The sequence below is a fragment of the Callithrix jacchus genome, chromosome 12 (assembly GCF_049354715.1).
Source record: "Callithrix jacchus isolate 240 chromosome 12, calJac240_pri, whole genome shotgun sequence".
NCBI lineage: Eukaryota > Metazoa > Chordata > Mammalia > Primates > Cebidae > Callithrix > Callithrix jacchus.
This window is the reverse complement of record NC_133513.1, coordinates 102,060,787-102,085,785: the sequence shown is the minus strand read 5'-3', so window position 1 is coordinate 102,085,785 and position 24,999 is coordinate 102,060,787. Positions and strand designations below refer to the sequence as shown.

At 40.1% G+C, this 24,999-nt stretch overlaps 1 pseudogene; it reads right to left on the bottom strand.

The window, feature by feature from the left end:
- Window positions 1-6,192: 6,192 nt before the first annotated feature.
- On the bottom strand, window positions 6,193-6,552 carry LOC100408818 (pancreatic progenitor cell differentiation and proliferation factor pseudogene; annotated as a pseudogene).
- Window positions 6,553-24,999: the final 18,447 nt, after the last annotated feature.

Genomic DNA, 24,999 nt, shown 5'->3' with positions numbered 1-24,999 from the left:
TCAATGGGCAATCTGAAAGTGAAATTAAAAAAACAATTCTGATTACAGTAATATCAAACTTATTTCTTAGTAATAAGGTTAAGACAATAAGTATATAAGGTGTACATTAAAACTTTCAAAATAGTGTTGAAAGAAATTACAGATGATTCAAGTAGATGGAAGACGATTTTAGTTTCATTGAATGGAAAACTGATACTATGGAAATACTTCCTCAATTGATCTAACACATAGACAGATTTAACACACTGTCTATCAAAATCTCAGATTCCTTTTTGTGAGAACTTGATGAGCTGATCCCAAAAGTCATATGAAAATTCAAGAGTCCTAGAAAAACCAAAACAATCTTTAAACAGAACAAAAAAGTTGAAGGACTCATACTTCCTAACTTCAAACTTATCACCCATCTATGGTAATAAAGACAGCGTGCTGCCAATAGAAGGTAGACATGTAAATTAATGGAACAGATTTAAAAGTCCAGAAATAAATTTTTGGGTGTATCTGTTTCTGCATCCAGAAATAGATGGTTGCAGTGGCTCATGCCTGTAGTCCCACCAGTTTTGGAGGGTGAGGCAAGAAGATCACTGGCGTTCAGGACTTTGAAGCCAGCCTGGCAACATAGCGAGACCGCATCTCTACTAAAAATTTTAAAAAGTAACTGGGTATGATGTCGTGTGCTATCTCCAGTTAATACCCCAGAGGCTGATGTGAGAGGATCGCTGGAGCCAGAAGATCAAGGCTGCAGTGAGTTGTGATTGTGCTACAGCACACAAGCCTGGGAAGCAGAGCAATACTCTGTCTCAAGAAGAAGAAAAAAAAAAAGTAGAAATAAATCCCTGTATATCTGATCAGCTGATATTTGACCTGTGTACCAAGACAATTAAATAGGGAAATAATGGTTTTTTTTTCAATAGATTATGCAGAAACAACATGCTATTCACAAGCTAATGAGTGCATTCATATCCTACCTCAAACCATATATAAAATTTATCTAAAAATAGATCAAATATGTAAATGTAAGTGTAAAAGCTATATAACACTTAGAAGACAGCATAGGAATAAATCTTTTATACTTTGGGTTATATAATGTTTTCTAAGATAAGACAAAAAGTAGGTCCATTGGGCTTCATCAAAATTAACCACTTGTGTACTCAATGAATACCATCAAGAAAGTGAAAAGGTAACGTACAAAATGGGAGAAAATACTTACAAATCATGCATTCGTGTTAAGGTACTTATATCCAGAAACTATATGTAACTTTCACTACTCGGTTATAAAAAGACAAATAACTCAATTTTAAATGAGCAAAGGATTTGAATAGACATTTTTCCAAAGAGGATATAAAAATCTTCACACTATTTAAATTGCACTAGAAATTGTTTTTAATTAATCCTATGATTATTTTATGAAGTCATATTTTTTATTAAATTAAAACATTAATTTAAAAATGTAAATATGAAAAAAATACAACACAGTTTTGACCCTATTTTGCAAATATTTGTATGTGTTTGTTTCCTATTTTATTAGGTGCTAGTATAAAAAAACATGAAGCTAGGCCAGATATCATTCAATTTCTTAAGCACGGTACTGTTATCTGATAAATCGAGTATAGAGCACACATTGCAGTGTTGGAAGGTTTTGTGAATGGCTATCGGAAACCATTCCGAATTGATGAATTAGCTAGATCTTATTTGGCTGCCCTGAAAACAGTGCTGCTATGGCTATCTCTGCTCTGTAATTTACCTGTCAGCTAGGGTACTGTTTGCACCACTATGTCTCCAGAGGATGTGGGCTAGGCTCATGCGTTATGGACTGTACAGCCATGTGAAAGGAAGAGATAGGAACATAAAGGCACACTGAAAAAGCTCTGGTGTATAACTGAAGTTTATATTTATCTACTCTAATAGCCTGGTTTGATAATGTCCCCTGTGTGCCACATGAAGATTATTTTTAAAAAGAGCTATAGCAAACATTCATCTCCTTTGTCCTTTGTACTGTTATATTACTCACATTTCATTTTATGTGGGGTCTCAGAGGATGGAGGCATTATTTGAAGTCATAAATGACTAATTTTATGCAGAGGCTATCATCATCTGCAATCCACAGAAATATTCCAAATAAATGCAGTAGGTATTCCATGGTTTACTTCTAATGACCTTCCAAAGTATTTAACTAATGTTATAATTAACTGGTGACAGATCCAATTATTTTCTAGTAGAAAAATAAGTCACTATATGTCATTATCAGTAGTCTGATTAATTATCCATAGCAATGGCAGAAGTAAGCTCCTTAATTAAAAATCAAAATTGCAGGACCGTACCAAAGAAGGACTTCTCCAAGCCTATGTGATACGTTAATACTTTTTGACAGTTCATGACATCATCATCATAATCATCTCCATTATCACCATAATCGTCATAGAAAAAAAATGAGGGCTTCCAAATGCATTAAAGCACCTCCTTTACATGAATTTTTCCATTTAATTTACACCAAAATCCTACAAAGTAAGAGGCATTCCTAATATTCCCATTGTACAGATGAGACTTAAAGAGGTTAATTCACTTGCTCAAGATTTCTCATCTAGCAAACTGCAGAGTCCTCCTGTTTGTCTTTATGGAGTGAACGTCTGATGTCCTAACAATTTTGCACTTCTCCTCTCCTCTAGAAACATCTTTAATGCAAAGGTACCAGTACCTGGCACAGTCATAAATAAATATCTTATTCTGTCTTTCAGAGATAGTAGCACAACCCAAAATCGAACTAACCAATCAACAGACAGAGAGATTTTCTCGATCAAGAGTAACAAATCAATGTCAAAGTTAGAAGAGAAAGCCAGGGTGGGTACTGATAGCCAATATGTCTGCCATCATCAGAACTTATTGCTACTTTCAACAACTACTTGTTTTTATTGGTTTATGTTCAGCAACAGTGTTTTACTATAGGAAACTTCAAAATATTTATTTTATACCTATTCTGGGTGCTTTTTATAGACTTTTCTCACAGCAGTCCTGAAAGGTAGGTATATTGTCATGATTTTAGAGGGTATATAACTTACAACATTTTCAAGATCACCCTTAGGATTCCCACCACATTTTCAGAATCTAAAGACCATGTACTTACCTTCTAAACAATATGGCCTTTCTGATACACTGACTGTTGTTCATTAAAACTTTGATATGAAGACTAAGAACCAGAGACAAGGTGGAACTGAGAAGGAAAGTTGGAAAAAATATCTGGAAGAAAATTTGGGTTAAGTGTGAGAGTGGAATGGAGATTGAGGGAGGGTGTTATAAGGCCATGTTTCCCTGTTTGTTTTCTTTTTCCTTGGAGACAGTCTCACTCTGTCACCCAGGCTGAAGTGCAGTGGTATGATCTTGGCTCACTGCAATGTCTGCCACTTGGGTTCAAACAATTCTCCTGCCTCTCAGCCTCCTTAGTACCTGGGGCTACAGGCACATGCCACCATGCCTGAGTGATTTTTTGTATTTTTAGTAGAGACAGGGTTTCACCACGTTGGCCAGCCTGGTTTCGAACTCCTGATCTCAGGTGATCTGCTTGCCTTGGCCTCCCAAAGTGGTGGGATTACAGGTGTGAGCCACCATGCCTGGCCCTTGTTTGTTTCTAATGATGAATCCAAGCATGATTCCAGAGAAGGAAAGTAACAACAAAATGCCAGGTGCTTGTGTAAGACTCTCCTCTATCTGTTCTTGCTCTCACCATTCAGTGGCTTAAGTTATAATTTATATTAATTGGAGTTAGTGTTACTCAGCAGAGCTGACTTCTTGAGCTGAGGATTGTATTGAATAACTATAAATAGAAATGATATTTAAAATAAGTATGTGAATAAAAAAGTAAAAAAAATAAAGGTGATTGTTTCTGGGTGCTGAATTTGGAGAACGATGTTGGTGCAAGACACAGTAAATAATCTGCATTCTTAATAAATAAATAGGTACAATACCTTGCTTTTTCCTATAATATTCAGTACTCACTTGATATCCTATTATGAAATTTGTAAAAATAATAAAAAAAGGAGTCTCACAAGCAGCAAAACATCAAAAGGAAAATAAAAGGTATCTGTTCCTGCCTTTCAAAGACCAAGCCTGGAGAGTGACTTCCAGATGGTGAATTGTGACCTATCATGAGTGGAGCCCCAAGTGCTGGCCACACTGAGATTCACCATCAGGGAAGGTTTAGTTTTCAGCATGAAGTAGATATTCAATACATGACTGCTGAACGGATCCTAACAAAATGTAACCACCAGGCTAGCTCCCTTAGCCACCAAACATCTTTTAGGTCCCACTTACCCCATTTGAGTAAAATGAGGTCCTCTCAGGCAGAAATTGTTTTGTATTAGAGACTAAAACTTTAGTTAAGGAGGGAAATATGCTATAAATAACAAGTCCATGACAAATTGAGATGATATTATGGAGTCATTTGTATCCTGCTTATTTGTCGATTTCTATCATGTAAGCATGGGGTGGAAGCATTTGTCCTATAGAATTTAGAGCCAGTTTCTCAGAGTCCCATCTATTCCAGAGAATAAAGCAGGGATTGTATTTTCAAACGTAGCTACTGATATAAAAATACCAAATTAAAGTGGTTTAACTGAGCTTTGTCTTTTTTATTAAAAAAAATATATTTTTTTTTCTTTTTAAGACAAAGTAAAATACAGGGAAAAAAAAAAAGCAAAACCCAAACCAAACAAAAGCAAACCAACAAACAAAAAAACAGGGTCATTCAGATTATCACTTTGGGACTAAATGAAATATAAGTCATCATGAAATTGTAGAATCTTTATTCAGGGAAGTGGAAAGCAGGTGCAGTGTTAGTAAGAAATGGGTAACTTTTTGGTGACATTTGTATGGTGAGAGCGGCACTCCCTGTGGATAGATCATCTGCATATTATCGTGACTCATAACATGAAACTGCCGCAATACAGGGGCACTCATTTTTTCAAAAAATTCTTTGATTCAGAGTGTGATATTGCCATTTAGTTAACACGCTCCAAAAATATTGTTGAGAAACCAGACAGGGAAATAAATGAAGTGTAAATTCTGGAAACAGAGACGAATTTTGTGGGGAAAGAACCCTGAACACCCTTGACTAGGAACTGCAGAGTACAGCATCTTCACCCTCACTGTCACAATGGATTCTTGGAGACTCACATTTTGATTATGTGCATGAGGGTTTCTACTTTTTATTTCTTGAAATAATGCGAGTCGGGCATGGTGGCTCATGCCTGTAGGCTGAAGCAGGTGGATCCCTTGAGGTAAGGAGTTCCAGACCACCTGGGCAACATGGTGAGGCCCTGTCCCTAAAGAAAATAGAAAAATTATCCAGGGGTGGTGGTGCCCACCTACAACCCAGACACTCAGGAGGCTGAGGTAGGAGGATAGCTTGAGCCAGTGAGGGAGGTGGAAGCTGTTGTGAGCTGAGATTGGGCCATTACACATCAGCTTGTGCCTGGGCAACAGAGCAAGATCCTCTCTTAAAAAAAAAAAAAAAGAAAGAAAAGAAAGAAATTAGAGAAAAGTAAAAGAAATAATGAGGAGGAGGAAGTTGTGGAGGCTGCAATTTTAGTGAAAGATCTTTACTCCGGGAACTTTATGCTGATTTCCCAAGTAAACCTCTGAAACAGCCACCATGATAAACTTTCTACAAATGCTGGGGGAGGGGTTCATGTAAATTAAGTAATGGATGCACAGCTAATACTTGGCAGAGCAGGAATGCAAACACATTTCTCTCCTTTACTAGAGATTTTACATCCTTTATTGCACAAAGCTGGAAACAGAAGGGGAAACGTGGACATCCGTATTTGCATATGTATATGTTTATGTCTAGTCCCTCATGTCTAATGCCTCATATTGTTTCTATATTTATCTTTATCACCATATCCCAATTTGAAAATCTGTCCCCTCCCCTCCCCTCCCCTCCCTTTCTGCTTGGAGTTTATTTTCCACTTGTGTCAGGTGCACAGTTCCAGGTGTCAGGAAACCTCCTAGGTGCTGAAGCTGGGTCAGACCGGGCCGTGGAGGGCCCTCACTCTTCTTTGGTGTCTGCTATGTGGATGTGGAGGTCTGCTTGCTGCAGCCACCTAGTCTACGGGGTGGGGAGGTGCAGGGTGGGGCGGGGGCAGGAGGGGCTCTGGTGGCCCAGCGTGTCCGCAAACCTGGGGCTGGTGGTCACCCCTCAGGTCAGGACGGGGGTCCAGTGCTGGCAGTGCCAGACTGACCACCGGGCTGCTTCCTTGGGGCGGGTGGAGCCAGGCCACAGGTGGTCATGTTGCTGGAGGCCCGGGGTGGGGCGGGGGGGGGGTGTTCCACGTGCTCCGCGGACTCCTGTACCGTGGCCATGAACTGGAGGGTGGACCTCCCGAAAAAGAAGCTGGCCCTGCAGTGACCCTGGTCAGCCTTGGGAATACCCGGGGGGTGGGGAATGGCTTCCGAGGGGCACTCGGTACTGCTGCAGGAGCTGTTGCTGGAAGTGGAACCCAGGCGGTGCTGGTAGTAGTGGTGGGTAGCCACGAGCGAGCGGCTGGAGGGGATGGCTGCCATCCTCTGCCTCGCGGGCTGGTGGGACCTGGGCGGCGACCCCTCTAGGCCTCTGCATGTGATCACAGGTGGTGGGGATGGGGCCGCTTGGCCACGGAGCCCACTTGCGGAGGAGAACGCTGGAGCCTGCTCCACCACCGAGATACGCACGTGTGGAGTCCACTTACTTACTTTTCTACCAATGCAAAGATTGGCAAAGATTGTCTTAGAGCGATGAAGAGATGACTACAATGAACATTGTCTTTAAAAAACACAACTCTTCTTGGGGAAGCACTTTTAAAATGTTTTCTAAAAAAATTAAAAAAAGATGCACATTATTTTATACTGTCTGTCAGTATAGAAGCCTGAATATGAATGGCACCCAAGGGCATCCGAGGGGAGCACATGGCTTCTGGAAAAGAGTGTGAATTTTGCTGTCTGGAAGCACAGAGGAGTTGCCTTTCACTCTGGCATTACGATTTTTTTTTTTGAGAGGGAGTTTCGCTCTTGTTACCCAGGCTGGAGTGCAATGGCACGATCTCGGCTCACCTCAAACTCCACCTCCTGGTTTCAGGCAATTCTCCTGCCTCAGCCTCCCGAGTAGCTGGGATTACAGGCACGCACCACCATGCCCAGCTAATTTTTTAAATATTTTTAGTAGAGACGGGGTTTCACCATGTTGACCAGGATGGTCTCGATCTCTTGACCTCGTGATACTCTGGCATTACATTTTAAAGGTGGCACGTGAGGCAAGGTTATGTCACTTCTGAAAATCCCTTGAGAAGGGGACGTGCCATCTCTCAGTGAGTCTAAGTGAAATTCTTCTCTGGGGGTGGGCGCAATGGATCTTCTGTGACTGAGCATCTGATGAAGTAGTTGGTGCATCTACAGGACCACGCTGTGTGAAAAGGTCTTGTGCTTTACATTTTGAAAAGACCCCAAGCCACTCATAAGATCCCACCATGAGAAGTTCTGAGAACTGAGACTGAGGAAGCAAAGGCAGAGTCAGGTTCCCTGTGCCCTGTTCTTTCAGGGAGCACACTCATTGCACAGAATGGAAGGAGGCAGTGCTTCTCACTGATTGGCTAGTTAGAGCGTTCTCTGTCCCTGCCCCCTTTCTCTCTCCCTCTTTGCTTCTCTCTTTCTCTCTCTCTCCCTTCTCTACTTCTCTCTCTCTCTCTCTCTCCCCCACTTCGCTTCGCTCTCTTTCTCTCTCTCTCTCTCACACACACACACATACATTTCTCCCTTTTTTAAGTAGATGCAACTGGAAATTCCGGTAAGATACAAAGCAACTACTGTATGCAAAATGGTGAAGAGCCTCCCTGCCTGCATTTGAATTCAGGCTCCAGGACTTTGGCACACAATCTAAGCTTCAAAAACCTTAATTTCCTCATCTGTAAAATGGGGATAATAACAGTAATGATATCATTGAGTTGTTGAGATAACAGATGTGAAGGGCTTAGCACAGTGCCTACCTCTCCTTAATTTTTCAATAGCAGCTCATTGCCAGTGTTGTCTTGCTGTACTCAACCATTGGTGAATACTCGGATAATCACAGAGGCCACCTCTCCAGGAGTCACTTCCTCTCTGACTTGTCCTTGGAACCACATGATCCAGTGATTTCCCATCTGCCAAGGCCCAGAATTTAGTAGATTACATGAAGAATAATTTTCTTTCATTATGTTTGAGCCTTGCGGCTCCTGCAACATTTCACTGATGTCTACTTGGCTGTTTAAGTTTTTGGTAAATATTTTGTAGTCTGTGCTGTATTTTATATTTTAGGTGCCCCTTTCTCCACTGATCTGGCCAGATGAGGTAAAAATGAAGCAACACCTTGGAAAAAAGGTAGCTAGGATGATTTTCACTTTTCCTGTTGATACTCTCTCTCTTTTTTTTTTTTTTTTTTTTTTGAGATGGAGTCTTACTCTGTCACCAGGTGGTTGGGGTGCAGTGGTGCAATCTTGGCTCACTGCAACCTCCGCCTGGGTTCAAGTGATTCTTCCGCCTCAGCCTCCCGAGTAACTTGGACCACAGGCGTGTGCCACCACGCCCGGCTAATTTTTTTGTATTTTTAGTATAGACGGGGTTTCACCATGGCCAGGATGGTCTCAATCTCTTGACCTTGTGATCTGCCCGCCTTGGCCTCCCAAAGTGCTGGGATTACAATCGTGAGCCACCACGCCCGGCCTCTCTCTCCTTTTATATATCTTCTTTGATGCAGATACATCTGGTATTTCTTCCTCTAGTCTGTGGCCTTTTTCAGCTAGGCAGAGTGGGTCTTACAATGGAGAGGAGACCTAAGAAAACTTTGCTGAGTGGCAGCAGAATTTGGGATATCACATTTACACGAAATAAATAAAATGATATGGATGAATACTGAACTGTTGTTACATTTAAAATAAGGTATTATAAGATAGATATCTAAAAAATAAGTGTGCCAAAAATATGAGTAGTGAAACGAACCTTAGGTATAACAGAAAATCAGAGGAGAAAACATATCATTGGCTAGGAAGCCTAGGTATCTATCAGGGAATAGTGCTATGCATCTTAGTGTATTGAGCAAAAGTAAAAATGCTGAAAAATTCATGGGGGGAAATAAAAGCAAATCTACAACACAGAGCTCTAGTTTGATGTATACTAGGCTGACAGGGTGAAAAGAGAAGAAAAGCATAGAACCAAGGGAAAATCTTCCTGCTCAGTTACTTTTCTTTTCTCTCTAATGGTGCTTATGTAATTTTTGGTTATGCAATGGGAATATCAGAAATATGAAACATACATTTCCCAGAAGGAAATCTCTTATAGATCTCTCTAGAATATGTGCCTGGCTGAAACATTTAGATATGATTTGCAAAGCGATGGGGGTCCTGTTGGTGGCAGACTGATGGAAGATGGTACAGAGTGGCCTCCAGGCTGATAGCTGATATTAACCCACAGCACAGCCTCACTGCCTGATGGTTCTTTGTGCTTGCCTGTAAGTCAGAATCCAATTAGTCTGAAATATGTTTATGTAGAATTGTCGCAATGATAATGAAAGAAGGTAGAAAACTTTACTCTCAGAAGTTATGCAGATACTGTCATTGTAGAGGGGATCCTGGGGAAGAAAACTGTAAATGGTGTAGGGATTGAGCATCTTTGCTTAGCAAGATTTCAGTGACCCTCTGAACCTCTGAACTTTGCCTACTGCTCTGATTAAACTGAAGATATTTACTTATCTTTAGACACACACGCACAGGCTCATCTACAACACACACACAAGTGGGGGGAGAGAGAAAAAAGAGTGCACTGAGGTGACGAAGTCTAGACAGAAGAAATGAATGCATCCAGAATAAATCAGCCAGCCAACAGTTATTCTTGGATGTTTTGCTTCTGAAGATATATGAAGAAAGGCAGTAAATTGTTTAGTTATGTAAGTTGCCTGGAATGCCAGAATGTTTCCTGAACACTGAACAAAGTTATAGAAAAGATGAAAGCTCTTCTATACACAATGTATTCTGTTTTACATTCTAGGACTAGAAAATCTTATCCACTCACAAAATACTGTGACTAGATGACAGATGACTCTGTTCATTATGAAGCTAGAACTCACAAAATATCATTGATAAATATGTGGCTAAGATTTATATGCAGGGAAAACCATCAGTAGTTTTATGATTTAAGAGGATGAGGAACATTCTGAAAATTAATGAATTGGAAATCTGTTTAGATTCTGTTCTGAAAAAAAATTTACTTTTAACAAAATGTTCGGGGTTAAATGTAGCACTATAACATAGGAATTCCTGATGAGAAATGGAACAAAATATGTGAAATAAAAACAGAAGCCTCGAAATACAAACACATTTTAATTTACTAATAGACACTAATGGCTTTGAATAAGGCTGGTAATGCTACTGATAATAAATGATTGACTTCAACCAATAGAAGTGTGACTAATGCATTTGGTAATTTTTCTCCTTTGCTCTAGACATTAAGTAATTATTGGATACTGGCTGTGACACACACATTTTATGCATTTGTCACTGCCCTCTGTTGTTTGAGGATAATGTTATTGATAATGTAAGCATATACATGTACAATTGTAGCTATAAAGTCTACGAGGTCTTCAACTTCTCCTTACATGTTATTATTGAGTGACTGACTGCATTTGCAACCAACTTTGACACTTGGATTTCTAGTGGGCCCAATTCAACTATCCTACATCTTTTAAATTACACTATTCTTCAGCTATGCCTTGAAATTGGCATATAGGTATCAGAATACATTTGAGCTGTTCTTTATTTCTTATCTTCTGCCCACACCAAGCATTGCATCCATATAAAATGAGTATTGCAGTTATAGCACGTGACCTACTGTATATTATGTAATTCACTAGTTGTCCTCTTTACACTGACTGTAAGGAAACAAAAACAAACTCGAAGTTCATTTCTTACAAATACCACTTCAGGACAAAACTTTCTGGAATAAGGTAGGGTATTAACTTACCAATTCATTAAGGTTTATTGTGCCGTGAGCTATGTCTTTGTGTCCTTCATATTTTGTAGTTCTTGCTAAGCTCTTGAATAATATTGCTTCTCATATCCCAATCAACCAATGAGGCAAATGTGGGTGAATGCAGATGCTTGACTTGTCTATTTTGGAAATGCACTTTAAGGTTGCAGTTTCTTCACGGTCCATTTTGGCGATTGCATTGCAACCTAGGTGCTATTTCACTCTGCTAGACTCTGGGAAAATTGCAAGATGATTGATGGCTCTTATTTATAGTTGAGAGTCCGGTGATCTATTTCCCATTTTCTCTTTGCCATTTCAAATAATGGCTACTCTCTGCCATCATTTTCCTTGACCATATGAACCATTGGTTTCCTATGAGAACAAATTTGCTTTCCTGAAAAAACTCTGTGTTCCGGCATTCTGTGTGGATTTGCTCTCAGCAAGTCAACTAGGTAAAGATTTATGGCAAAAGGGAGTCCTCAACAGTGCCATGTGCTAAAGTAGCTGAATTTCATTATTGAGCTACAATGTTGGCCATAAAGGTACATCAGACTTGGAAGCACATCCCATGCCTGACGGTCACATCCATAGTTGGTAGTGGTTGTGGCTGCCAAAGAGAGACTTTGAGCAACAGGACCCCTCATTCTGGAGGCAGCCAAAGGCTTACTGTTAGGCCTGTCAGTGGAAGATGATCTATGGTAGAACCAGGATGATGGCTATGGTCTGAATGTTTGTGTCCCTGTGAAATTAATACATTGAAATCCTGATCTCCAAGATGATGATATGACAGGGCCTTTGGGAACCCATTAGGTTGTGAGGGCAGAGCTCTCGTGAGTGTTCTTATAAAAGGGGCTGGAAGGAAGAGTGTTTTCCCTTCTTAAGGACGGCCGGAAGGTATGTTCTACAAACCAGAAAACAGGCCCTCGCCAGGCGCAGACTCCATCAGTGCTTCTTTCTTGGACTTTCCAGCCTCCAGAACTGCAATGAATAAAGTTATATATAATTTTTTTTTTTTTTGGGACGGAGTTTCGCTCTTGTTACCCAGGCTGGAGTGCAATGGCGCGATCTCGGCTCACCGCAACCTCCGTCTCCTGGGTTCAGGCAATTCTCCTGCCTCAGCCTCCGGAGTAGCTGGGGTTACAGGCACGCGCCACCATGCCGAGCTAATTTTTTGTATTTTTAGTAGAGACGGGGTTTCACCATGTTGACCAGGATGGTCTCGATCTGTTGACCTCGTGATCCACCCGCCTTGGCCTCCCAAAGTGCTGGGATTACAGGCTTGAGCCACCGCGCCTGGCCTAAAGTTATATTTTTTATAAGCTAAGCAGTCTAAGATATTTTGTTATAGCCAACCGGATTAAGACAATTATCAAACAAGGACTTGAGGGCTATGAAAAATGTCACCTTGAACTCATTCTGTTTACTGGAAAATCCGAAATCCTGTGGTACAGACCATAGAGGTTTTGATCAGAGCCAATCAAATGCATACACTGCTGCAGGAGAATGAGACTATGTCCAAGACTAGCTTTTATTTTCTTTTTTTTTTTTTTTTTTTTTTTTAATTGAAATTTACCAAAGGGCTGGTTGGAATAGCCTCCCTGATAAGGAAAAATTCATGGAAAATTAAGTGTCTTCATATGTTGGTAATTTCTCCTTTTCTCTTCTATCACTGTTTTTTATTCATTTACAAATTTGCTTTTCTAGGATCCACCTTCTTCTCACTTAAAATCCATCTCTCTCTTTCTTTCTCATTCCCTCTTTGAATTGTATGAATTCAAATATGTTGCTTCTAGTGGTAATAAAATCTCTGAGTACTTGCTTGTTCATAAAATATTTTATTTTTCCTTCAGTTGTGAAGCTTAGTTTGACTGGATATGAAATTCTGGGCTGAAAGTTCTGTTCTTTGAGGATGTTGAATATTGGCCCCCACTCTCTTCTGGCTTGTAGGGTTTCTGCTGAGAGATCTGCTGTAAGTCTGAGAGGCTTCCCTTTGTAATTAACCTGACCTTTCTCTCTGGCTGCCCTTAGTAATTTCTCCTTTGTTTCAACCCTGGTGAATCTAACGATTATGTGCTTTGGGGTTGCTCTTCTTGAGGAATATCTTTGTGGTATTCTCTGTATTACCTGGGGTTGAATATTGTCCTGCTTTGCTAGTTTAGGAAAATTTTCCCGAATAATATCCTGAAGAATATTTTCCAGCTTGGATTCATTCTCTCCGTTGCATTCAGGTACACCTATCAAACGTAAATTTGGTCTTTTCACATAGTTCCACATTTCAAGTACTCAGAGATTTTATTACCACCAGGCCTGCTTTACAAGAGATTCTGAAAGAAGCATTACACATAGAAATAAACAACCAGTATTAGCCTTTCTAAAAATATACCAAAAAGTAAAGAGCATCAACATAAAGAAGAATTTACATCAACAAATGGATAAAACAGCCAGTTAACATCAAATGGCAGTAATCCTAAATTTAAATCAACTAAATCCCCCAATCAAAAGATACAGCCAAAACCCAACAGCATGTTACATCCAGACCCATTTCACTTGCAAGGATACACAAAGACTCAAAGGGATGGAGAAAGATTTACCAACCAAATGGAGAGCAAAAATAAATGAATAAATAAAAAGTAGGAGTTGCAGTTCTCGTATCTGATAAAATAGATCTTAAAGCAACAAAGATATAGTGGTAAAAGGATCAATGCAACAAGAAGAGCTAATGATCCTAACACCCAGATACATAAAACCTATAAAGAGACTTAGACTCAATGAGACAGAAAATTAATAAGGATATTAAGGACTTGAACTCAGATCCGGAACAAGTAAACTTAATAAATATTTATAGAACTCTCCACTTTAAATACACAAAATATACATTCTTGTCAATACCACATCACACCTACTCATAGGTTTAAATGAAACATTGATTGGCCATTATTAATACCTATTTTATTTAGAATAAAGCAACATTTCCCTTCTCTCTCCCTCTTTTTCTTCCTCTTTCTTCCTCTCCTTCACTCGTTTTTTTCTTTCCTTCTCTCAAAAAAAGAAAAAAAAAGAAATCAACTTGTAAACCTCTAGCCAGGTCGGCAATGTCTCTCTCATTGCTCGATTTCCTTCCTTCCCTTCTCTCCCTCCCTCCCTCCATCCCTCCCTCCCTCCCTTCCTCCTTTCCTCCCGTCCTGCCTTCCTCCCTTCCTCCCTTCCTAAAAAAAAAAAAATGTTGCTTCTTTGGCTTAAAAGACATTTCTAAAAGGCACCACTCTTTGGTATTTCTGATGCATATTACTGACCTGCAGCTAATTTCCCTGCAGGTTAATATCACTCAATTTTTTTCCACGTGAGCACCACTTTTCTCCCTCAGATAATAAAGGCATCTTTGGATTTAAGGCCATCCAATCCAGAAGGCCTCTATTCCCATCTTTCCTTCTTTCCCAACCTCCATTTCTAATTGGTTGCCAATGTATTTTCAATTTTTCTCCACCATCTGTTGGCTCTCTAGTTCAGGAGGGAAGTCTCCACTCTCTTTTCTCTTTGCCTGGATTATGAAAGTAGCCTCCTAGCTTGGCTCTAGGCCCCCAGGCCTTATCTTTTTTAGTTCATTCTATCTCCTATGTGATTGATTATTGCTAAATGCATGTGATTTTTTGATCATGTATCTCCTTATTTTAAACTCCTTCAGTGCCTAATTGAATCTCAGGATAAAATTTAACTTCTTATCATGCTGTACACTATTCTCCACACAATTTCACTCTTGTCTGCTTTGGGGCCTTATAGCTTACCTTTACCTACACAAATATTTTGCTTTAGCTTGTTGAGCCTCTTGAATTCTCCTTAAAGCATCTGTCTTTCACTCTGAGCCTTTGCACACACTGTTTACTTGGGATGCCTTTCTCTCACTTTATCTTGTTCCCAAATCTAGACTCAAATATTACCTTTCATAGAAAATACTTCCTTCTTTCCTTTACTCACTTGCCTCTAGATATGCTAACTGCCTTTCTAATGTGATATAACTTTTTATTTTGTATTCTACCATTTCGTGACCATATGCTCTGTTGGTCCAATACTGTGAACTCACTGAGGACAGGAATTGGGTGTTGGTTTCCAGCTCTTCTTAGGAATTAGCTCAGTGCCTGGCATTTATTTCATTTTCAATATGTTCGTTAACTGGATAAATTAAAAAATAAGTGAATTAATGATTCTGTTTTGATGAGTTTTAATAACTTTATAAAATTTCATTTTGTTTATATTGCCTATTACATTATTTTAAAAGGTAACTTTCTCCGAGAAAGTTGAGACACTTTGCTGTGGAAATGTTCAAAGTTTATGTTTTTCTTCTGGGGCACAGTAGACATGAAGACAAACAAGTGTTCTCTTAGAGACAGAAGAATAGAATGAGAGTGTTCCAACTCTAGTGTCAAGTTTTGTTTTGTGTCTGTCTTGTTTTGGGGATTTACATTATAAGTCACTGACTCATCAGCAAAAGAAAGTTTCATAATCTCACGCTAGAGAGGACGGTGGCAGAGCCACACAAATAGGAACAAAGCATCCTTTTCCACTGGAACTTTTTTTTTGGTGTCTAATCAAAGACATTTGTCAGAAGATGGGAAGACAGCACCTTGGCATAGGGCTGGCTGGCACATAGCATAGACACATACCTGCAGAGGGTTGGCTGCTCAGTTAGTAATACGCCTGTATTTTCCTAAGAGGTTTCTGTTCTACAGATCTGGGTCATCACTTATGAAAATGTTATTTACCTCTGAAAGTAAATTATTCATAAATACCTTGACAATAGCTGTGATCATTTTGAATTTTTCCAGGGCCACAGCCTCTTTAGGTTGAGGTATGAAGTAGTGCTGAGGGAAGGTAAGAAATTCAGAATAACTTTAATGTGTGTGGAGTGAGCACATGTTTGGTGCCATAGAGGAATACGCTTAGGAGAAGAAATCAAGATTACATTTTGGATGTGTTAAATTCAGTCTGTCTAAGAAATATTCAAGAGGAGACATTAATTAGATAGTTAAATATATTCATTTGTGATGAAAAGGTCTGGATGGGAATTATATAGTTATTATAGAATTAGATGAGATTACCAAGGGAGAAAGAGTACATAGAGAAAATAAGAGGATTCTAGGTTCCAGGTCAGTGAGAGGAAGAAGAGCCAGCAAGGGACACTGAGGAGTAGTAAAGTGGAAAGAAAAAGCAATTTCATTTTTGCCATGACTTTTAATGACAAAAAACCCCACAAAAACCTCAATAACTTGCACCAACCTGTAGATTAGTCTTTGTATTGATCCTGAAGACATTAAAATAGAATTCTACTGTATTAAAGATGAAAATGTTTTACCTACTTGAATATTTTATTTTAACTCACAGGAAGTTAGTTGAGAATTTGTTCCTGATGTCTAGAACTGTGAATAAAAGTTATATTGTAATCAAATATCTTTGGCCTGCCTACCCTTAACCAATCCTAACCTAAATAAATATTAGGAATCCTACAGAAACCCAGGTATTCAAAACCTAGACTTGCAAAGAGCAAATCGAATAAGTTTAGTGATTTAGTCACCAAATATCTTATTTAATTGATAAAATAGATATGTATTCTCAATAGTTATTGTCAGAGAGACATCAGGGTGTGATAAGTTTATATAAAGTACAAATGAATTTATTTTATTTTTTTAATTGCATTTTAGGTTTTGGGGTACATGTACAGAACATGCAAGATAGTTGCATAGGTACACACATGGCAGTGTGTTTTGCTGCCTTCCTCCCCTTCACCCACATTTGGCATTACTCCCAGGCTATCCCTCCCCAACTCCCCCTGCGCTGTCCCTCCTCTATTCCCCCCAGTAGACCCCAGTGTGTAGTACTCTCTTCCCTATGTCCATGTGTTCTCATTTTTCATCACTCACCTATGAGTGAAATTATTTCATTTTCTGTTCTTGTGTCAGTTTGCTGAGAATGATGTTCTCCAGATTCATCCATGTCCCTAAAAAGGACAGGAACTCATCATTTTCGATGGCTGCATAATATTCCATGGTGTATATGTGCCACATTTTCACAGTCCAGTCTATCATCGATGGGCATTTGGGTTGGTTCCAGGTATTTGCTATGGTAAACAGTGCTGCAATGAACATTCGTGTGCATGTGTCCTTATAACAGAACAATTTATAGTCCTTTGGATATACACCCAGTAATGGGATTGCTGGGTCAAATGGAATTTCTATTTCTAAGGCCTTGAGAAATTGCCACACTGTCTTCCACAATGGTTGAACTAATTTACACTCCCACCAACAGTGTAAAAGTGTTCCTATTTCTCCACATTCTCTCCAGCATCTGTTGTCTCCAGATTTTTTAATGATCGCCATTCTAACAGGCGTGAGATGGTATCTCAATATGGTTTTGATTTGCATCTCTCTAACGACCAGTGATGATGAGCTTTTCTTCATATGTTTGTTGGCCTCATGTATGTCTTCTTTTGTAAAGTGTCTGTTCATATCCTTTGCCCATTTTTGAATGGGCTTGTTTGTTTTTTTCCTGTAAATCTGTTTGAGTTCTTTGTAAATTCTGGATATCAGGCCTTTGTCAGATGGGTAAACTGCAAAAATTTTTTCCCATTCTGTTGGTTGCCAATTTACTCTAGTGACTATTTCTTTTGCTGTGCAGAAGCTGTGGAGTTTGATTAGGTCCCATTTGTCTTTTTTGGCTTTTGTTGCCAATGCTTTTGGTGTTTTGGTCATGAAGTCCTTGCCTACTGCTATGTGCTGAATGGTTTTGCCTATATTTTCTTCCAGGGTTTTTATGGTGCCGGGTCTTATGTTTAAGTCTTTAATCCATCTGGAGTTAATTTTAGTGTAAGGTGTCAGGAAGGGGTCCAGTTTCTGCTTTCTGCACATGGCTAGCCAGTTTTCCCAACACCATTTATTAACCAGAGAATCCTTCCCCATTGCTTGTTTTTGTCAGGTTTATCAAAGATTGTATGGTTGTAGATATGCTGTGTTGCCTCTGATGCCTCTGTTCTGTTCCATTGGTCTATATCTCTGTTTTGGTACCAGTACCATGCTGTTTTGATTACCGTAGCCTTGTAGAATAGTTTGAAGTCCGGTAGTGTGATGCCTCCTGCTGTGTTCTTTTTGCTTAGAATTGACTTGGCTATGCAGGCTCTCTTTTGGTTCCACATGAAGTTCAAGGTGATTTTTTTCCATTTCTGTGAAGAAAGTCAGTGGTAGCTTGATGGGGATAGCATTGATTCTGTAAATTACTTTGGGCAGTATAGCCATTTTCACGATATTGATTCTTCCTAACCATGAACTTGGAATGTTTCTCCATCTGTTTGTGTCCTCTCTTATTTCGATGAGCAGTGGTTTGTAGTTTTCCTTGAAGAGGTCTCTTACATTCTTTGTAAGTTGTATTCCTATGTATTTTATTTGTTTTGTAGCAATTGTGAATGGGAGTTTGTCCTTGATTTGGCTCTCTTTAAGTCTGTTATTGGTGTAGACGAATGCTTGTGATTTTTGCACATTGATTTTATATCCTGAGACTTTGCTGAAGTTGCTTATCAGTTTCAGGGGTTTTGGGGCTGAGGTGATGGGGTCTTCTAGGTATACTATTATGTCATTTGCAAATAGAGACAATTTGGCTTCCTCCTTTCTTATTTGTATGCCCTTTATTTCTTTTTCTTGCCTGATTGCTCTGGCTAGAACTTCCAGTACTATATTGAGTAGGAGTGGTGAAAGAGGGCATCCTTGTCTAGTGCCGGATTTCAAAGGGAATGCTTCCGGTTTTTGCCCATTCAGTATATTGGCTATTGGTTTGTTGTAAATAGCTTTTATTACTTTGAGATACATTACGTCGATACTGAGTTTATTGAGGGTTTTTAGCATAAAGGGCTGCTGAATTTTGTCAAAGGCCTTCTCTGTGTCAATTGAGATAATCATGTGGGTTTTGTTTTTGGTTCTGTTTATGGGGTGAATTACGTTTATAGACTCGCATATGTTGAACCAGCCTTGCATCCCCGGGATGAATCCTACTTGATCATGATGGATAAGTTTTTTGATGTGCTGTTGCAATTGGCTTGCCAATATTTTATTGAAGATTTTTGCATCTATGTTCATCATGGATATTGGCCTGAAGTTTTCTTTTCTTGTTGGGTCTCTGCCGGGTTTTGGTATCAGGATGATGTTGGTCTCATAAAATGATTTGGAAAGGATTCCCTCTTTTTGGATTATCTGGAATAGTTTCAGAAGGAATGGTACCAGCTCCTCTTTGTGTGTCTGGTAGAATTCAGCTGTGAACCCGTCTGGACCTGGGCTTTTTTTGAGTGGTAGGCTCTTAATTGCTGCCTCGACTTCAGACCTTGTTATTGGTCTGTTCATAGTTTTGGCTTCCTCCTGGTTTAGACTTGGGAGGACACAGATGTCTAGGAATTTATCCATTTCTTCTAGGTTTACTAGTTTATGTGCATAGAGTTGTTTGTAGTATTCTCTGATGATGGTTTGAATTTCTGTGGAATCTGTGGTGATTTCCCCTTTATTGTTTTTTATTGCGTCTATTTGGTTGTTCTCTCTTTTCTTTTTTATCAGTCTGGCTAGTGGTCTGTCTATTTTGTTGATCTTTTCAAAAAACCAGCTCTTGGATTTATTGATTTTTTGAAGTGTTTTTTTGTGTCTCTATCTCCTTCAGTTCTGCTCTGATCTTAGTTATTTCTTGTCTTCTGCTAGGTTTTGAGTTTTTTTGATCTTGCTCCTCCAGCTCTTTCAATTTTGATGATAGAGTGTCAATTTTGGATCTCTCCACTCTTCTTATATTGGCACTTATTGCTAAATATTTTCCTCTGGAGACTGCTTTAAATGTGTTCCAGAGATTCTGGTATGTTGTGTCTTGGTTCTCATTGGTTTCAAAGAACTTCTTTATTTCTGCCTTCATTTCATTGTTTATCCAGTCAACATTCAGGAGCCAGTTGTTCAGTTTCCATGAAGTGGTGCGGTTCTGAGTTAGTTTCTAAATTCTGAGTTCTACCTTGATTGCACTATGGTCTGTGAGACTGTTTGTTATGAATTCCGTTGTTTTGCATTTGCTGAGGAGTGCTTTACTTCCAATTATGTGGTCAATTTTAGAGTAGGTGTGATGTGGTGCTGAGAAGAATGTATATTCTGTGGATTTGGAGTGGAGAGTTCTGTAAATGTCTATCAGGTTTGCTTCTTCCAGGTCTGAGTTCAAGCCCTGGATATCCTTGTTAATTTTCTGTCTGGTTGATCTGTCTAATATTGACAGTGGAGTGTTAAAGTCTCCCACTATTATTGTGTGGGAGTCTAAATCTTTTTGTAAGTCATTAAGAACTTGCCTTATATATCTGTTTGCTCCTGTATTGGGTCCATATATATTTAAGATCGTTAGCTCTTCTTGTTATATCGATCCTTTTACCATTATGTAATGAGGTTCTTTGCCTCTTTTGATCTTTGTTGCTTTAAAGTCTATTTTATCAGATATGAGAATTGCAACTCCTCTTTTTTTTTGCTCTCCATTTGCTTGGTAAATCTTCCTTCATCCCTTTATTTTGAGACTTTATGTATCCTTGCATGTGAGATGGGTTTCCTGGATACAGCACACCGATGGGTTTTTGTTTTTTATCCAATTTGCCAGTCTTTGTCTTTTGATCGGTGCATTTAGCCCATTTACATTTAGGGTTAATGTTGTTATGTGTGAATTTGATACTGCCATTTTGATGCTAGCTGGCTGTTTTGCCCATTAGTTGATGCAGATTCTTCATTTGGTTGATGCTCTTTAGTATTCGGTATGTTTTTGGAATGGCTGGTACTGGTTGTTCCTTTCTATGTGTAGTGCCTCTTTTAGGAGCTCTTGTAGAGCAGGCCTGGTGGTGACAAACTCTCTGAGTACTTGCTTGTTTGCAAAGGATTTTATTTTTCCTTCACTTATGAAGCTCAGTTTGACTGGATATGAAATTCTGGGTTGAAAGTTCTTTTCTTTAAGGATGTTGAATATTGGCCGCCACTCTCTTCTGGCTTGTAGAGTTTCTGCCGAGAGATCTGCTGTGAGTCTGATGGGCTTCCCTTTGTGGGTGACCTGACCTTTCTTTCTGGCTGCCCTTAGTATTTTCTCCTTCATTTCAACCCTGGTGAATCTGACGATTATGTGCCTTGGGGTTGCTCTTCTTGCAGAATATCTTTGAGGTGTTCTCTGTATTTCCTGGACTTGAATATTGGCCTGTCTTGCTAGGTTGGGGAAATTTTTCTGAATAATATCCTGAAGAGTATTTTCCAGCTTGGATTCATTCTCTTTGTCACATTCTGGTACACCTATCAAACATAGGTTAGGTCTCTTCACATAGTCCCACATTTCTTGGAGACTTTGTTCATTCCTTTTTGTGCTTTTTTCTCTAATCTTGGTTTTTCATTTTATTTCATTGAGTTGGTCTTTGACTTCTGATATTCTTTCTTCTGCTTGGTTAATTCAGCTGTTGAAACTTGTGAATGCTTTGCAAAGTTCTCGTGTTGTGTTTTTCAGCCCCTTCAATTAATTCATATTCCTTTCTAAGTTGTCCATTCCTGTTATCATTTCCTCGAATGTTTTTTCAAATCTTTTTTCAATGTTCTTAGTTTCTTTGCATTGATTTAGAACATGTTCTTTTAGCTCATGGAAGTTTCTCATTACCCACCTTCTGAAATCTGATTCCGTCATTTCATCACACTCATTCTCCGTCCAGCGTTGTTCCCTTGCTGGTGAGAAGTTTTGGTCCTTTGTAGGAGGCAAGGTGTTTTGGTTTCAGGCGTTTTCCTCCTTTTTGCACTGGTTTCTTTCCATCTTTGTGTGTTTATCCACCTGTCATCTGAGTAGTTGCTGACTTTTCAATTGGGTCTCTGAGTGGGCACCCAGATTGTTGATGATGAAGTATTTCTGTTACTTAGTTTTCCTTCTAACAGTCTAGCCCCTCTGCTGTATGACTGCTGAGGTCCACTCCAGGCCCTGCTTGTCTGGGGTGCACTTGTAGCAGCTGTGGAACAGTGAGAGATGCTACCAGTTTCTTCTTTTGCTATCTTTGTCCCAGAATGATGCCCGCCAAATGTCAGTCTGATCAGTCCCTTTTGAGGTGACTCTTTGGATATATAGGAGTCAGGGAGCTGCTTGAGGAGGCGGTCTGTACTTTATAGGAGCTCAAGTGCTGAGCTGTGACCTCCGTTGATCATTCTGGGCTATTAGGCCGGTGCGTTTAAGTCTGCTGCAGCAGAACTCTTAAAACCCCTTTTTTTCCTCAGATCCTCTGTCTCGGGGAGTTAGGGCTTTCTTTATGAGTATCTGTTGCACTGTCCTGCCTAGCTAGGAGGTAGTCTAGTCACTATTTGCCTGCCGAGGCTCCGCCCTGCTGCCGTGGGATCTGCCCTGTTGCCATGGGCTCTGCCCTGGTTCTGTGGGCTCTGTCCTGTTGCCGTGGGCTCTGCCCTGCTGCTGTAGGCTCTGCCTTGTTGGCAGAGTCTCTCTGTTATGGCGGTTTGCCTCGGCAATGGCAGCCTGCATCAGCAATGGGAGTGTATCTCAGTAGCGGCAGAATGCCTCAGTAGTGACGGACGCCCCTCCCCCACCAAGCTGCACCTTCCTGGGTTCAGCTGTGCCTGCAGTGAAACTCTCAACCCTGAGCATTTCAAATCACCATTTTGTTTGTCCCTGTGGGAGTAGGACCCGCCGAGCCTGATCACCTGCCTTCCTGCCTCAGCGCCCTTTTATTTTTTAAGTTGAATGGTTGACTCTCTCCCAGGTGTTTCCGTCACCTGCTGATGGGGCACTGGGATCTGTATGATTTCCCATGCAGCGACCCACTGCACCAGCTCAAACGCCTCTTCCCGGGAATCTCCTGTTCTGGCTCACTGTCCAAGTTCCATTTAATCAGATGGATATGCTAATCTGCCCTCCCAAATCTCAGATTGTCAGTTTAACAGGGCACCCAGACCAGTGCGTTCTGTACTGAGTGCCGCTGCGCTGTGGCGCTGGCCGAAATGACCACGTGAACTGAAACAGCTGCGCTGGTGTCCCATGTCTCTCCTATACCTGGGAATTTCCCTGTTCTGTGGGCAACAAAGATCCATCTGGAAATGCGGATTGCACTCACCCTCTGCGTCTTCACTGAGAACTGCAATCCTGATTTGCTCCTACCATGCCATCTTCCCAGAATTCCCTCCAAATGAATTTTATGAATGAATACTTGGCCTGGAATGATTGATAGTTTTTTTCTAGATGGGTCACTATGAAAGATATGTCTTCTTGTTTAATTGTTTACTTCACATTTCTATCAGCTCATCATGTGCCAGCTGGATGTAGCATGAAAATAAGGTGAGTGGGGCCTCTGTCCTTGAATGGTTTACCTCAAGTTAGAAGTGGCATTAAGGCGGGTGATATTTAGATGCTAAAAAGTTAAAGTATAGATGAATAAAGTAACTTCAGAGTACTGTGACCAAATTCCGGGGAGTGGGGGAGGTTCAGCTCCTCTGAGAGGACGTTCTTCCAAGTTTTTGGTCTCTCACTCACCTAAGAATAGGAGAGAGTACCTGCCAGGCGCTCTGCACTCACAAGTAAATATCAGACCCCAAAGAGTTTTGCAGAAAGTGATTTAGTTAGGCAGAGAGAGAAAAAGGGAAAGAAATAGAGAAAGAGTAGCTTCCATGAGGTCGTGGAAGAGGATCCAGTTATGGAGTCCACCCAGATGTGGGGGACAGGGACTTTTAACCTGGGAGATCTTCCCTCCCCATTCAAGTTTCCTGGCCAATGAAATGAGTTCCTCTAAACTTCCGCTGGAGTGAATGAACTTTGGTTATTTTCCCACGCGCATGAAAGTTTAAACAAAGACTTTTAAGAACCCAGATGGAGGGGTGGGAGAGGTACGGCACTGGGAAGTTCTTACCTTTGAAACTACGCCCCCTGTGGTCCTGGGAAAAGAATACATCCTGTCAGTATGAAATACTCTCTGAAATCCAAACAAAGAAGGGGATATTACAGAGTGTTGTGGCCACTACCTTAGACTGGGTGCACCAGGAAGGAATTTCTGGGAATGTGACAGAATGGATACCTGTGCTTTGTCTACTGGATGATCCTAATCTGTCCCTTATCTATAAACCCCACCAAAGGGCTGAAAGTTACCAATCAGTGGGTGAGAGGAGACTCAGTGATGGAGTAAGAATGTACGTAACATTCATTAAGTGCTAGTTTAGAAAGCTGAAACTTGAGTTATTCAGTGTTAGCCATATTAATATATTCCAAAGAAATGAAGATCATCTCAAAGTAATCCATTAAAGAAATATGGCAGAGCTTGTAATGGTTAACAAATAAATGGATAGACTGTCCCTTGGGAGACTCAGTGGGGCAAGTGAGAGGCTCAGGTCAAGAAAGCAGAAGAGAAAGGAAAGATGACAACCACTATCGAAATATGTCCCACCCCTCTGGAAATATTGGAGGCAGCTTATGGAGTGTGTGGTGCTTTGATGGAAAAAAGACAGACAACAATTATGTTGTGTTCTTTGACTTTTGCAATGGCAGGAGTTAAAGATTGAAGCCAGAGTGAGCTGAACAGCAGTGAACAGAAAGAGGAAAGGGAAACGATTGAGTAGGAGAACTTGCTGAGAGAATTTTCCTGGCAAACTTCAAGATTAAGTGTTTCAGTAAGGCCTCAAAATGTTGAATGACCTCACACAGAATAAATTGCAGCCCAGGGTCTTAAAAAAGATCCTAGAAAAGAGCAATAAAACATCAATTACCTTGGGTTAGATTGATGAGCTTTTTGGATTTAGAAATCTTCAATGACTGCACATAGCCACTATGCTCAGAGCTCAATATCCATTTTACATCGTTTTTGATCATTGTAAAACCTCATCGTATTATCTTTCCCACATATTTAGTTGCCCTTGATGGTGCTGGAAAATAAAAATCTGTATGCCTAATTCAGAAAATTCATGATAAATGACATGAATGGAGTAGCTA